General features: G+C 40.2%; 1 protein-coding gene across 4 annotated transcripts in view; it reads left to right on the forward strand.

The window, feature by feature from the left end:
* Positions 1-336: 336 nt before the first annotated feature.
* The window catches only part of FRS2 (fibroblast growth factor receptor substrate 2), a 143,657-nt gene continuing 128,626 nt past the window's right edge, over positions 337-15,367 (forward strand). For all 4 annotated transcript variants that reach the window (XM_023740813.1, XM_023740812.1, XM_023740811.1 and 1 more), the window contains exon 1: positions 337-477. The gene's annotated coding sequence lies outside the window, so the exon portion shown is untranslated. The remainder of the gene's footprint in view (positions 478-15,367) is intronic.

Here is a 15,367-nt window from a genome sequence, read left to right on the forward strand (position 1 = left end):
TTGGAGTGGAACGAACACTGGAGAGAGTCAGGAGGCCGAGTGTCTGCGCTGGATTCTTGCAATTAAATTCTCTGAGCCTCGGTTTCCTCGTCTTTAAAATAAGGTGGCTGGAGCAGAACAACCCGAACAAGAGAAAAGCAAAGGGTGCAGGGTTGTAAAGGGTTAACGCGGAGCCGCCGGGCAGATTTGGTGCTGAATCGCGGGCGCAGAGCGGGGAGGCGGGGCCAGGCCCGGCCCCGCCCCGCCCCGCCCGGGAAGCCTTGGCAGCTCCAGCCCGCGAGCAGTTCCGGTGCCAAAACCCTTCCCTCCCCCGCTCCCCCGGAAGTGCTTTCCCAAGGTTCGGGCCGGAGAGAGGCCTTGAAGGTACAGCCGCTGAGGCACGTTCGGCTCCCTAATAGGGGCTCCAACCAGGGTTGGAGCCTAGAGTTCTGGGTTCGCTGACCCGCGCCCTGTCCCCTCCCGGCGTCCAGGCCGACGGTGAGTGGACGGGGGAGCAGACTGGGACGGCCGCAGGCCCGCGTCGGGGCGCTCTCGGGCCCCCGCCGCCCTCTTCAGGCTCGGGGCTGACGGCTCGGCTGTCGGGGTCCGAGGAAGCGGGCCTTGGCCCCCGTGGTCTCCGCAGAGTCCGCCGGGCGGGAAGGAGCGGGGCGGCTGGGCCATGGGGGTGGGCGGGGCGGAACCGGGGATGGGGTTCCCGAAGCTGTTGTTGCTTTTGGGACTCGGGGGTGGGAACGGGCTGGGCCTCGGCCCGGCCGACCCCCTCATTTCTGCTCCCCCAAGACTTCGCGCCGCCTCCCCAACTTCGTTTTCGGTATCTGAACTGGAGCTAGGGACCCGGACACCAGACTCAATCTTGGGTTCCAATCCCCGACTTTCGTCTTCCATGGATTTGTTCTCCGGTTTAGTAATTAGCCCAAGTCTCAGGGGTGTCGTCTCCTCAGTCTCAGGGTGGGGCATTGCGTGTGTAGTTGCCGGAGATCTTTTGCGAGATCTTTTCATGCAGACCCGCTTTGGGGTTGTGCTGAATCGATTTGGACGGCGCTCGAAACGGGTTACGGATACGTAGGTCACTGTGGCACCAGCGTGCCTCACATGATCTTTACTCACTTGAAAGTTTGCCGAAGCATTTGTTGAAGTCTCTTAAAAACAAAGCAAAACAAAACAAAAAACTTATTTGAGAAAAATCAGTAGTTCACATAAGCTCCCCTATTTCCTTGCAGACATAAAAAAAAAATGATGCTATTCTCAAATCTGCACTCCTAATTCTGTGGCTACCTGAAGTCACAGTTGTATGATGAGTTCAGTCTGCGGTTGTTGCACGTTTTGAAATTGGTTGCAAAGGGTTGGATAATTATATACCCTCTACCCCAAAGTTTGTTTACCTTCATATTTGGAACTGTCATTTTCCTTCACTTAAAAAAAAATTTCTTCTCGGTTACTCCTGAGAGGTTTCTGTACTGTTACAGCTGTTGATGCAGTGCAGAGAGAGGTCCACACAGGTGGGCAGAGGTGTATGCGTGTGTTTAACTTATATCATGAAGTGTTCACCTCGAATAAATTATGAACTTCCTAGAAGAGAAACTGGATGTAGGTAGTTATTTTTAGTGAACACATTTAGGTAATATAGACTTGCTGAAAGATTATGGGAAATAAAATTTTCCCACATTGAATGGTGATTTTTTTTTTTTTTAGATTATGGCCATAAGAGAATGCAGTTACAGCAGATTGTGGCTACCAGCAGATTACTTTTTAAAAAATATTTTTAGTGTAAAGCATACATTGACCATCTTCATGAAACTAGTGAAGTTTCTGCACTTTTCTGCACCTCTCACCTTGTGGTTATATTAGGACTTATACGGTAGTTATTTTGGTGTACTTATTCTCTCACCTTTCTTTCAATGGATGGGGAGGTAATGTCATGAAAATAGACTGAAGTGAGAAATTCAGAGAACTCTCCTATGCAAAGAAAATTTTATTTCAAAGGGTAGATGTTTTTAAAAGCCTCTGGAAAATATTGTGGAGGAAAGATCAGTTGCCTGACTTTTACGTGAACACTGTAGATTCCTAACTGCTTGAAGTGCTTAATTGGTTAAAGCATAAGGTTGGAATATTGAAATTGAGAGAATCTGGAGAAGGAGTCAAGTTAGGTATGGTTATGGGTTTCTACTGAAGGTATGATAGTTAATATGTTTTGAAAGGAAATAGTTCAGGAATTGTAAGAGCAGAAAAAGATGATGGGGGAAATCAGATGCTCTTAGGCATTGTAAATTTTATTATTCACATTAATTCAACGTATTGAACGTTTGCTATGCATCAGGCTATGTTAGGCAACCATGTAGGAGCAAATAAAGATACAGCCATAGTAACTAAAATTTCACTTTTGGCAATAATTTTCTAAGGTGTCATAAATCATGAAGAAAAATACATTGTTTATGCAGTTGAGACTTAACATTGAAGGTGGGTGTTATTTAGTGCTTCATGAAAAACACTGTGCTAGGCATTATAGGATACAAAGATCAAGTCTTTGGTCATCCGGAATTTGAAATCTAGTAGGGGAATGTAAGATGTTTGCATAAAAGTTTACAACATAAAGAAATATATGTAAATACTTACCACATGATCAGTTTGACCTAAAGTTTGGAGTTGTACAAAAGGAAAAAGGGTTCAGTTTGAGCTGGAGTAATCATGGAAAGTGGTGGAAGTATAGTAATGCTTATAAGGATAGTGCAGAAGCTACTGTGTATTGAGCGCTTAGTGAGTGTCAAGGCTGCTACCTTTCAGAAGCAGATCACCAGGCCTGTCTCCCAGGGCACCTCTGGGTGGGTTCGAACTGCCAACCTTTCAATTAGTAGTTGAGCGCTTAACGCTTGTGCCACCCAGGGACTCCTTAGAAACTTTAAGAACTGTAAATTTATAGAATTTTATGTTATTTTCTTTTTGGATATTTAAATAGAGGAAACCTGTGTAATAATGCATAAAAAGATAATTGTAATAGTTTGCAAATGAGGCTTAGAGTAGTTAACTTTTTTGAGGGCAAGTTTATTATTTTTAGACCATGTTACCATGGAAATGTTTATTTCCTTCTTGAGAATTAATACATTCCTTTTGTTTTTCAGGAATATGTTTTTCACTCTTATCACAGGTGCTTGGGAATGTCCTAAGAGTCCTGCTTCAGTGTTGTTGGAGGCAGGGGGTTTTGTGTGTGCTTTGTCTGGGCTAGTTGGCTTAGTTGCAGTGAGCCTGGTATTAATGAGGCAAAGGTCAGGAGTTCCATTTAGCTTCAGTCTGAATGATGGCCGGGGAGGGCACCTCTTACTCCTGCCAGCTGTCTTGGAAATTCCTTGGGTGTCACTGGTCACAGAGGTGGCTGGATGAGGGTGGATCTTTATACCATTGAAGAACATTAGAGGAAACTTAGCATAATAGTTAGAAACTCTGACTCTGGAATTAGACAGACCTGTGTCAAGATCCTTGGTCTTTGACCTAGGGAGACTCCCTAAACCCCTGCAAGCCTCCATTTCCCATTATTGAATAGGTTAATGTTTGGCTTAGGCATGTCCTACCATTGCTTTTCTTTTCCAAGTGGGAGCTAGCTACATAGTAAAGACTGGAGTGTGGAGTACTGTCTGTCTATGACAAAGTTTTCACTTGTCTGAAGTGAAATAAGAATGTAGTTACTAAAATGATTTTTTACTGTTTTTGATGTGAGCATATTAGTTCTTTTATGAAATGATGGCGATGGTAATTGGTAGTTATTTTTTTAAATGTCTTTGGCAGAATAAAAGTTGGCAACTTTATTATGGTTCTGTGAAATCCAAAAATCTTGGTTTAAACAAAACCCGAGGGATGGGAGGGAGTAACTCATCTAACGTTTATGCATACTCAAGTTAGGTTTTGGGTACATTCTACCCTTCTATTACTCTACAGGGGCTGTATTGTGATTCTCGCCACCACGAAATTTAATTTTGTCAAGTTTCACAATAAATACTTATAACACATTTGAGGGAGCAGTTCAGACTGTTTTCAGTTGAGTTTATACAAGTTGCTCCAAATTATTTGTTTAAGACTGTTTCCCAACCAGAGTCCCAGGAGAAAACTGATGGACAGTGGGGGCTGCCTGGGGGTGCTGCTGTAAGTCATTACTCTATTGATTAGCCGTTAAGATAAATAACTTGCCTTTGACATAGTGAAGTTGCAGAAATTGGCTTTCCTTTCCGCCTCTTCTGCAGGAAAGATAATTGAAGCTAGAGAGAGAACCTTTCTTATTTAATATAGCCAGTAAACCTTGTACAGATATCAGTATTCAGAACACTTTCTAGAGAAAGAGAATAGTGCAGGCACTTTGCATAATGGGTTATGTAAGTGGAGCCACAGAAGTCCTCCTGGGGACACAAACCAATTATTAACATAAGCACTTACTGAAATTGCATTCAGTTTTCTAGGTGAGGGGCTTATTGACTCCCTGGTTCAATTAGAGTGGGGGAAAAAACTTAAGGTGCAAACCTAGCCTAAGTGACTGTTAAATTAAGGCTTAACATTTGTTTTCTTGAGTGTTTTTGGTTAGATAATTTTAAAAATTGAGAGTACTATTAAAAAAAAAACCCAAACCCGTTGCCATTGAGTCGATTCCGACTCATAGTGACCCTATAGGACAGGGTAGAACTGCCGCATAGGGTTTCCAAGGAGCTGCTGGTGGATTTGAACTGCCGATCTTTTGGTTAGCAGCCAAACACTTAACCACTGCACCACCAGGGCCCCGGGAGTGCTACAGAAATACTTACTATGTGTTAGCATCCCTAAAGCAGAATGTTCAGGTTATTGTTTAATTTTAAGGAGCCCTGGTGGTGCAACGGTTAAACCCTTGGCTGCTAACCGAAAGGCTGGCAGTTCGAACTCACCCAGTGGCTCCGCAGGAGAAAGATCTGGTGATCTGCTTATGTAAAGATTACAGCCAAGAAAACCCTGTGAGGCAGTCCTAATCTGTCACACAGGGTCGCTGTGAGTCAGAATTGACTGCACAGCACCCAACAACAACATTTTTTAATTTTAAAGAAAATTGTAGATTTTCTGGTTTACATATTAAAGGTGGTATTGTTTTATAAAAGCAAAGATGTCACTTTGAGGACTAAGGTGCGCCTGACCTAAGCCATGGTATTTTCAATTGCCTATCTCCATGCGAAAGCTGGACAGTGAGTAAGGAAGACTGAAGAGATGATGCCTTTGAATTATGGTGTTGATGAAGAATATTGAATATACCGTCGACTGCCGGAAGAACAAACAGGTGTGTCTTGGAAGAAGTACAGCCAGAATGCTCCTTGGAAGTGAGGATGGCGAGACTTCGTCTCATGTACTTTGGCCATGTTATCAGAAGGGATCAGTACCTGGAGAAAGACATCATGCTTGGTAAAGTAGAGGGTCAGCGAAGGAGAGGAAGACTCTCAGTGAAATGGATTGACACAGTGGCTGCAACAGTGGGTGCAAGCATAGCAGCGATTGTGAGGATGACACAGGACCGGGCAGTGTTTCTTTCTGTTGTACATAGGGTCGCTATGAGTTGGAACCTGACTTGATCGCACCTATCAACAACAACATTGTTTTCTTGTATAGCGTATTGTTTCTTTCACTAGCTACAATTGCCTTTGAGTTAGTAGATGGACCACTATAAGCTTAATCTGTTGTCTTGTTTATTAGTATTGCAAGTACCTTGGACTGTTGTGTAAATAAATAACATATAGACATGAGTTATTACGTGATTTATAAGGTAGTAGCTCTAGTATGCGAGTCCCTGGGTGGTGTAAATGGTTAAGCACTTGGCTACTAACCAAGAGCTTGGTGGTTTGAGTCCACCCAGGGACACTTCAGAAGAAAGTCCTGGCGATCTAACTAATGAAAAACCAGCCATTTAAAACCCTATGGAGCACAGTTCTACTCTGACACACATGAAGTCACCATGAGTTGGAATTGATTCAGTGGAAACGTGATGGTAGCTCTAATGTAATTGTATTTTTTTATTTATGTATTTCATATTTATATGTATGAATATGAACATATATAATGTATAATATATATAATCATTGAGAGCTTAAAGCTTGTGTGGAAGGGTTTTTTTTTTTTTCTATTTTTTTGGTTGTACTTTAGATGAAGGTTTACGGAAGAAATAGTTTCTCATTAAACAGTTAGTACACATATTGTTTTATGACAGTGGTTAACAACCCCACGGCATGTCAACACTGTCCCTTCTTAACCTTGGGTTCCCTATCACTAGGTTTCCTGTCCCCTCCTGCCTTCTAGTCCTTGTCCCTGGACTGTTGTGCCTCATGAGTCTCATTTTGTTTTATGGGGCTGTCTAATCTTTGACTGAATGGTGAACCTCCGGGGTTACTTCATAACTGAGCTAAAAGCGTGTCCAGGGGACATACTCTCAGGGTTTCTTCAGTCTCTGTCAGGCCAGTAAATCTGGTCTTCTTTTGTGAGTTAGAATTTTGTTCTGTGTTTTTCTCCAGCTCTGTTTGGGACCCTCTGTTGTGATCCTCGTCAGAGCAGTCAGTGGTGGTAGCCGGGCACCATCTAGTTGTACTGGACTCACTCTAGTGGAGGCCATGGTAGTTGTGGTTCATTAGTCCTTTGGACTCATCTTTCCCTTGTATCTTGTTTTCTTCATTCTCCCTTGCTTCCGAAGGGGTGAGACCAGTGGAGTATCTTAGGTGGCCGCTCACAGACTTTTAAGACCCCAGTTGCTGCTCACCAAGGTAGAATGTAGAACATTTTCTTTATAAACTGTGTTATGGCAGTTGAGCTAGATGTTCCCCAGACCATGGTCCCCATAGCCCTCCACCCAGCATTTCAGTCCCTCAGGGAATTTGGATGTGTCTATGGAGCTTCCATGACCTTTCCTTGTACAAGTTGTGCTGGCTTCCCCAGTATTGTGTACTGTATTACCTGGAAGGGATTTTTGATACTTTGTATGACTAGCTAAGATATTTTAGTTCAAAAAGTTGACAGGTTTGCACATAGCAAAGACAATTGTGTTTTCTTGAAAGCATAAGGTTATGGAAATTAGTGAGGCAGATTTTCTGATACCAGTTCAATTCTTTATCTAGTTATTAAGGAAACCTTTAAGATTTGGATGATCAGCGGAAGCAACTTCTGAGATTGTCCTTGGGTCAACTTTTGCATTGATACTAGGGACAGTGTTGTTTAATATAATATTTTGACCTGCTGAATTGGTAGAAGCTGGACCCTATCCAAATTCACCTTTTTTCTTCTGCTTCCCACTCCCAGTTAAAGCTGGAGGGACTTGGGTATAGAACCTTAGGTTATAAATGAATTCATCCATTGACTGACTGATTCAGTATATAGTTATCGGGTGTCTACTATAGGTAGGCGTTGAGGTTAAAATGATGAATTAAGGCAAATGTGCTTGCTATCCTGAAGCTGAAATGTTGGTGAGTTGAACCCACCCAGAGGTGCCTCACTTCGGAGGACAGGTCTGGCAGTCTGCTTCTGAATGGTCACAGCCTTGAAGCATCTCTGGAGCAGTTCTGCTCTGCACATGTAGGATCGCCATGAGTCAGAATCGACTTAGCGGCAACTAACAGCAACAGCAAGAAGCACAGTTGAGAGGTGATAAGCTATTACTATATGCTTTCTCCATAGTAGTTATTCATATATTTAAATTGAATATAAAAAAACCATTAAAACCCATTGCCTTCAAGTTGATTCCGACTCATATTGACCCTATAGGACAGAGTAGAACTGCCCCATAGGGTTTCCAAGGATCAGCTGGTGGATTGGAACTGCCAGCCTTTTTGGTTAGCAGCCGAGCTCTTAACCACTGCACCCCTAGGGTTCCGAAATTGAATATGTGTAAGAAAATCTTTTTTATGCATTTATCTGTTGAAACTGTTTTCTGGCTAGAGAGAAAGTTCTGGGGGCTGTAGCTTAATGGATTATATAAGTATAGTCTTTGAGATTCAAAACTATTCAGCTAAGGATGTTCTGAAAATTGACTGATAACTTTCATTTAAATTGAAGCCTTTTATTTAAGCCTGACCTAAGTAAATTATGGAGCCCTGGTGGCGTAATGTTAAGAACTCAGCTGCTAACGAAAAGATCGGCAGTTCAAATCACCAGGCGCTCCTTGGAAACCCTACGGGGCAGTTCTACTCTGTCCTGTGGGGCTGCTGTGAGTCGGAATTGACTCAGTGGCAATGGGTTTGGGTTTTTTTTTGGTTTGGAAGTGAATTATAAAGAAGCCCTGGTGGCGTAATGGTTAAAGTACTCACCTGCAAACCAAAAGGTCAGCAGTTTGAACCTACCCGCCGCTCAGTGGGAGAAAGATGTAGTAGTCTGCTTCTGTAGAGATTTACAGTCTTGGAATCCCCATGGGGCAGTTCTGCTTTGTCCTATAGGGTTGCTATAAGTCGAAATCGACTCAACAGCAGCAGTAGGTTTAACTAAATTATGTTCAGTATAAAGACTGCCATTTATTTGCCTCCTGTGGGGTTTTGAGAATAGTAAGTAGTAGTGCCTTGGAACTTAAATATTACACGGCCCATTTTATATTCCCTTATGTCTGACCCCCTCAAAAGAAAGTGTAGTATCGCACGTGCTAGAACATATATTTTTTTAAACTTTTTATTTTGAGTTAAAGTAATTGCTCAGTTAAACTCACAGGAAGTTTTAAAGTAGTACAGAGTCCTGTGTCCCCACCACTCAGTTTCCCCAGTGGTTATATCTTATATAGCTGACATATAATGTGAAAATCAGGAGATAGACATCAGTCCACTACTGTTAACTAGACCACAGACCATATACAGTTTTCACCATTTTTTTAACCAGCGTTTGTGTGTATGTGTATATATATAGTTCTGTGCAATTTTATCTCATATAGAGTTTCCTGTAACAACCACCACAATCAAAATACAGAACTGTTCCGTCACCTCAAAAGAACTCCCTAGTGCTATATCTTTGTATTCACAACCCCTGCTCCCCTCAGCCACTAGTTTTGTCATTTTAAGAATGTTACATGAATGGGATCATATAGTAGATAACTTTTTGAGATGCAGGTTTTAAAAGTATAATTTCTTTTAATTCTAGAAGTAAAATAATATTTCGGAAAGGTCAGAAAATAGAAAAAAAACGCTCTTAATTCTACCACTCGAATCGTTATCATTTCAGTTTTTTACAACTTTTTATATACATATGTCAGATATTTATAGTGTATGCTCAATTTTTGCTTCTTTTTAAAAATATTTTATTAAATATTTTCTGTCACCATCATAATTAATTTCACTATCATAAAAAATGTTACAGAAAACACCTTTGAGCATATAGATTTCTCCATATTTTTAGTTATTTCTTTAGGGTAGATTCTCAGATTTGTGATTATTGAGTCATAAGATTGAGGGTTTATATTAGCCTTGAAACATTTGGTCAAATTACTTCTCAAAGGATGGTATTACTAGTACTGTTTCACTGTATCCTTGTTAAATTGGATTTTAGTGTTACTTCCTTTTTTTAACTTAACAGGTGAAAAAGTACTTCATTTTTCTAATTTAGAACGATGTTACAGAGAGTTCGTTATGCAGCAAGATTTCCGTGAAGAGTAAAGTTGATTGTAATGTCATAATGACATGAACTTTTAAAAATATAATTTTGTTGTAATGTAATACAGAAAAGCATTTTAATATCTGTGCCAGTGTTCAACAGTTCTGAGCTAGAGGTTGAATCACTAGACCCTTCTCTTTAGCTTACAGGTTTGTTACCTACATGCTGATTGCCTGTTTCTGCATTGCTTCTCTCTGCTTTCTGCCATTATCTCCTAGTCACTCCCCTTAGTCTGAATCCTTGACCTTTTTCCCCTGTCTGTTCCTTGTTCAGAGAGCTGCTGCTCCCTCCACTGGTACCACACCAGCACCTAATTCATTTTTCCCATGTTCTTGTCAGCTTTAAGTGCCGGATCATGCTGACATGTTAATGCATTACTGTGATCTTATCCCATAACCCTGGGAGACTGCAGTCTTCTGGGGGCTCTCAGGAGCATTGTACTTCTTCACTTATTTCATGGTCACCACAGAGGTTATATGGTTAATAATATAATACATAAAATAATAGGAAAATTGTGCATAAAAAAAGTGTAGATATTGAAAAAGTAGCTTGGCAGGGAGTCTTTAAAAATGATACGTATTTAAAAATGATACATATTTTAATGTACATTTCTTCAGCTTTTTTTTTTCCCCATAGAGTCAAGGTTTTTTTGTGGATGGGTCCTTTGATTAGAATCTAGATTGTGTTTTTAGCATAATCCGTAGCCATGATGCATTATCTGTTAAGTATTCTAATAAACCAAAACCAAACCCATTGCCATCAAGTCGATTCTGACTGTTAGTGACCCTATACGACAGAGTAGAACTGCCCCATAGAGTTTCCAAGGCCGTAATCATTATGGAAGCAGACTGCCCCATCTTTCTCCCGCCGCCAGCCTTTGGGTTAACACCCTTGGGTTCGAACCACCAATCTTTGGATTAGCAGCCAAGCACTTAACCACTGCACCACCAGGGCTCGTAGTAGCCTAATAAACCAAAAAACCAGACACGTTGCCTTCAGGTCGATTCCTACTCATAGTGAACCTATAAGTCAGAGTAGAACTGCCCCATAGGATTTCTAAGGAGCGGCTGGTGGATTTGAACCACAGACCTTTTGGTAAGTAGCCGAGTTCTTAACCACTGTGCCACCAGCACTCCTATATCCTAATGGTTTCCCTTTTTTTTTTTTTAAATAAGTTATTTTATTAATTTTTTGTTGTTGAAAGTATACACAGTAGAAGATACACCACTTCAACAAGTTTCCCTTATAGAGAGAGAGAACTTAAGGGAACTTTCAATGTCATGTATAAAGTCCTTCTATAGTTTTATGCTTTTTTTCTTACTCTTTTAAAGCTGTTTTACACACACCTAATTCCATAAAATTTTTTTGAACGATTAGCGTTTTGAATCTTTTTGAAATTTTCACAGAAAATTTTTCACACTCATAATTCATTGGTTTACATAATCTTAAATTACATAATTACAGTAACAAGTACAGTTGTCATAAACTGGTTTGGGAACAAACAGCTAACTCTTGTTAAGTGTCTAGCTCATTTGGTGGGAGCAGAAGGGAGGGGAGATACTAAGAAAGTGGTCTGCTTAGAATATTACCAGATGCATGTGGTCAGCCTGCTGTGGGTATGAGTGATTTATGGAGGGAATGGAGAGCTTTATTTCTGTAAGTTGGTAAAGTAGCAGTGTGTTAAAAGAGTTTTTACTGAATTATTATTCTTATCTCCATTTTATAGATGAGAAAACTGAGGCTTCAGAGAGTTAAGTGATATTCCTAAGGTCAGGCAGATAATAGTTGGTGGAACCTCAGGATTTGTGCCTAGATCTATACAGGTTAGAATATGTCATGTCCTCTTACTTATTACTGTGCGGTGCTAGATGCTTTTCAGGTCATCTAATTTACTCGGTCATTAAGTACGCTTGAGTTGTCCTCAGGTTGTGTTTGGCATTATGTTCTTGCGGTTACCCCGTATCTTATGTCCCAGTTTCATTTTATTTCTTAGTTCTTCCCTTGCTCTCTGTGTAAAAGTGAGGGTGCATTCTCAGGTGAAAATTAAGCTTATAATCATTTGTTTTGTCCTTTATTGACTGTGTGTATGTGAGAACTATGGTTAAGACTTTGCAGTGTTGTAACTGCTGAGGTATTTGTGAAAGAAATGAAGCTAAAGAGGAAAAATGGAGTGAACACAAACATAAACTTTGATCTTCCTCCTGTTAAATTTCCTTAATGGGTTGGAATCTGATCACCTACATATATGTCTGTAATATATATAGGTATATGTATGTGAGAGAGATATGTATATACACACACACACACACACACACACACACTCCACATATATATGCCTTTTTACTTTATTTCTGTAACTTAGAGATGTCTTTTCCCTTTACCCAACACACTCAACCTTCTTCTTGATAAACTTAAATGTTTTTTGATATTTAGAGTCTGGTATGTAGTTTTAGTTTGCATTTTGCTTCTCTAGAACATCACAAAAACCCAAAAAAACTAAATTAGTCTATTTCCATTAATTTTCAGATGCTGGGATCCAAAATTGTTTTTCCACCAAATAAACTATATTTATTATACAGTAATTCATAGGCTTGCTATTTTTATTACCGAAAACTGTAACTACAACCAGAGCTTCTGATCACCATGAGATAATTTGTGTTACCACATTGAGTTTTAATTCCAGTCCATAAAAAGAAATTTGGTTATTTTAGTTAGCATATGGAGCTATATTTCAGACTGTGCGTGAGGCTGTTGGGCTATTTTTAAATCTTGAAACTAGCTTGAGGAACTCTCCGTTCTACCTTAGGTGGTCCAGGATTTAGGATTAGAAACTACTGTCCTTAAATAGGAATTTAAATGGTGTTTTGTGGAGTTGTTAACCCATGACTTTGATATGGTTATAATTAATATTATCATTAACAATACCCTTTATTGAGTGTATGAAGTACTTCAGACACTCTTGAGCTGTAGTAGTTTACTAATACAATTGTAAAGAATAAAAATGAAAATTTTATCAATTGATGACATTCTTGTCGTTTTTCTTTGTAAACGTCACCATATGTAAACTCCATGTATTAATTCTGAGACATATTTACCTCCTGCTTCCTTAAGTATGCCCTTCTTTTGTGAAGGTTTTTTTTTTTTGGGCGGGGGCATTATTCTGGTGTTTAAAGTTGGTGAAGGAATGTACTGATTTTTTGATATGCCAGCCAGTATCTTTCTAGGTTTACTGAGGTATATGCTAGACTTCATAACAGTGTTATTGGTTATGACAACAAACCTATGGGCTATATTGTTTGTTGTTGTCGTCAAGTCGGCTCTGACGCATAGCGACCTTATGTGTAACAGAACTAAACATTGCCTGGTCCTGTGCCATCCTCACAATGGTTGATATGTTTGAGCCCATCGTTGTAGCCACTATGTTAATCCATCTCTTGAGCATCTCCCTTTTTTTTGGCTGACCCTCTGCTTTACCAAACATGATGTCCTTCTCCAGTGATTGGACCCTCCTGATGACATATCCAAGGTAAGTGAGATGAAGTCTTGCCGTTTTCACTTTTAAGGAGCATTGTGACCGTACTTCATCCAAGACTGATTTCTTTGTTCTTCTGGCAGTCCATGGTATATTGATTATTCTTTGCCAGCACCACAATTTAAATGTGTCAGTTCGCCTTCATTCTTTCTGTTTCATTTTTTCATTGTCCAGCTTTTGTGTATATAAGAGACAGTTGAAAATCCCATGGTGCACCTTAGTCATCAAAGTGATATTTTTGTTAATATGTATTTTTTTTATTGTTGTAGTTTAAGTGAAGGTTTACATTTCAAGTTAGTCTCTTACATAAAAATTTATACATACATCGCTATGTGACCCTAATTGCTCTCCCTGTACTGTGACAGCACACTCCTCCTTTCCACCCCTAATTTCCGATGTCCATTCAACCAACTCCTAACCCTCTCTGCCTTCTCATCTCACCTCTGCATAGAAGCTGCCCATTTAGTCTCATGTATCTACTTGAGCTAAGAAGCACACTCTTCACGAGTATCATTTTATGTCCCACAGTCCAGTCCAGTCGTTGTCTGAAGAGTTGGCCTTGGAAATTGTTTTAGTTCTGGGCTGATAGAGAATCCAGGGGCCATGCTTTCCGGGGTTGCTCCAGTCTCAGTCAGACCATTAAGTCTGGTCTTTTTACTAGAATTTAAGTTCTGCACCCCACATTTTTCCTGCTCCATCAGGGACTCTCTGTTGTGTTCCCTGTCAGGGTAGTCCTTGGTGGTAGCAGGGCACCATCTAGTTCTTCCGGTCTCAGGCTGATGAAGTCTCTGGTTTATGTGGCCCTTTCTGTTTCTTGGGCTAATACTTTTCCTTGTGTCTTTGGTGTTCTTCATTCTCATTTACTCCAGGTGGTTGGGACCAATTAATGCATCTTAGATGACCGCTTGCAAGCTTTTAAGACCCCAGACGCCACTCAGCAAAGTAGGATGCAGAACATTTTCTTAATAAACTTTGTTATGCCAGTTGACCTAGATGTCCCCTGAAAGCATAGTCCCCAGACCTCTGCCCTTGGTACTCTGTCCCTTGAAGTGTTTGATTGTATTCAGGAAACTTCTCAGCTTTGGTTTAGTCCAGTTGTGCTGACTTCCCCTGTAGTGTGTGTTGTCCTACCCTTTACCTACGATAATTCTTGTGTACTATCCAGTTAGTGAATATTCCTCCCCCTCCCTCCCCACCCTTGTAACCATTAAAGAATGTTTTCTTCTGTCTTTAAACCTTTTCTTGAGTTCTTATAATAGTAGTCTTATACAATATTTGTCCTTCTGTGACTGACTAAATTCACTCAGCATAATACCCTCCAGATTCCTCCATGTTATAAGATGTTTCACGGATTCATCATTGTTCTTTATCGTTGCATAGTATTCCATTGTGTGACTATACCATAAGTTGTTTATCCATTCATCCGTTGATGGGCACCTAGGTTATTTCTGTCTTTTTGCTATTGTAAACAGTGCTGCAGTGAACATGGGTGTGCATATATCTATTTGTGTGACGGCTCTTATTTCTCTAGGATATATTCCAAGGACTGGGATTGCTGGATTGTATGGTACTTCTATTTCTAGCTTTTTAAGGAGGTGCCAAATCGATTTCCAAAGTGGTTATACCATTTTACATTGCCACCAGTAGTGTATAAGTGTTCCAGTTTCTCCACAACCTCTCCAGCATTTATTATTTTGTGTTTTTTAGATTAATACTAGCCTTGTTGGGGTGAGATGATATCTCATTGTAGTTTTGATCTGCATTTCTCTAATGGCTAATGATTGTGAGCATTTCTTCGTGTGTCTCTTAGCTGCCTGAATATCTTCTTTGCCAAATTCCTGTTCATATCCTTTGACCGTTTTTTAATTGGGTTATTTGTCTTTTGTTGTTCAGGTTTTGCAGTATCTTGTAGATTTTAGAGATTAAACGCTGATTGGATTTGTCGTAGCAAAAATTTTTTTCCCAGTCTGTAGGTTGACTTTTTATTCTTCTGGTGAAGTCTTTTGATGAGCATAAGTGTTTGCTTTTTAGGAGTTCCCATTTATCTAGTTTCTCTTCTAGTGCTTTTGCATTGTTACTTATGGTTCGTATTGTGTTTATGCCGTGTGTTAGGGCTCCTAGCATTGTCCGTACTTTTTCTTCCATGATCTTTATCGTTTTCGATGTTATATTTAGGTCTTTGATCCATTTTGAGTTAGTTTTTGTGCATGGTGTGAGGTATGGGTC

This window comes from Trichechus manatus, unplaced genomic scaffold (assembly GCF_000243295.1).
Source record: "Trichechus manatus latirostris isolate Lorelei unplaced genomic scaffold, TriManLat1.0 scaffold00164, whole genome shotgun sequence".
Lineage (NCBI taxonomy): Eukaryota > Metazoa > Chordata > Mammalia > Sirenia > Trichechidae > Trichechus > Trichechus manatus.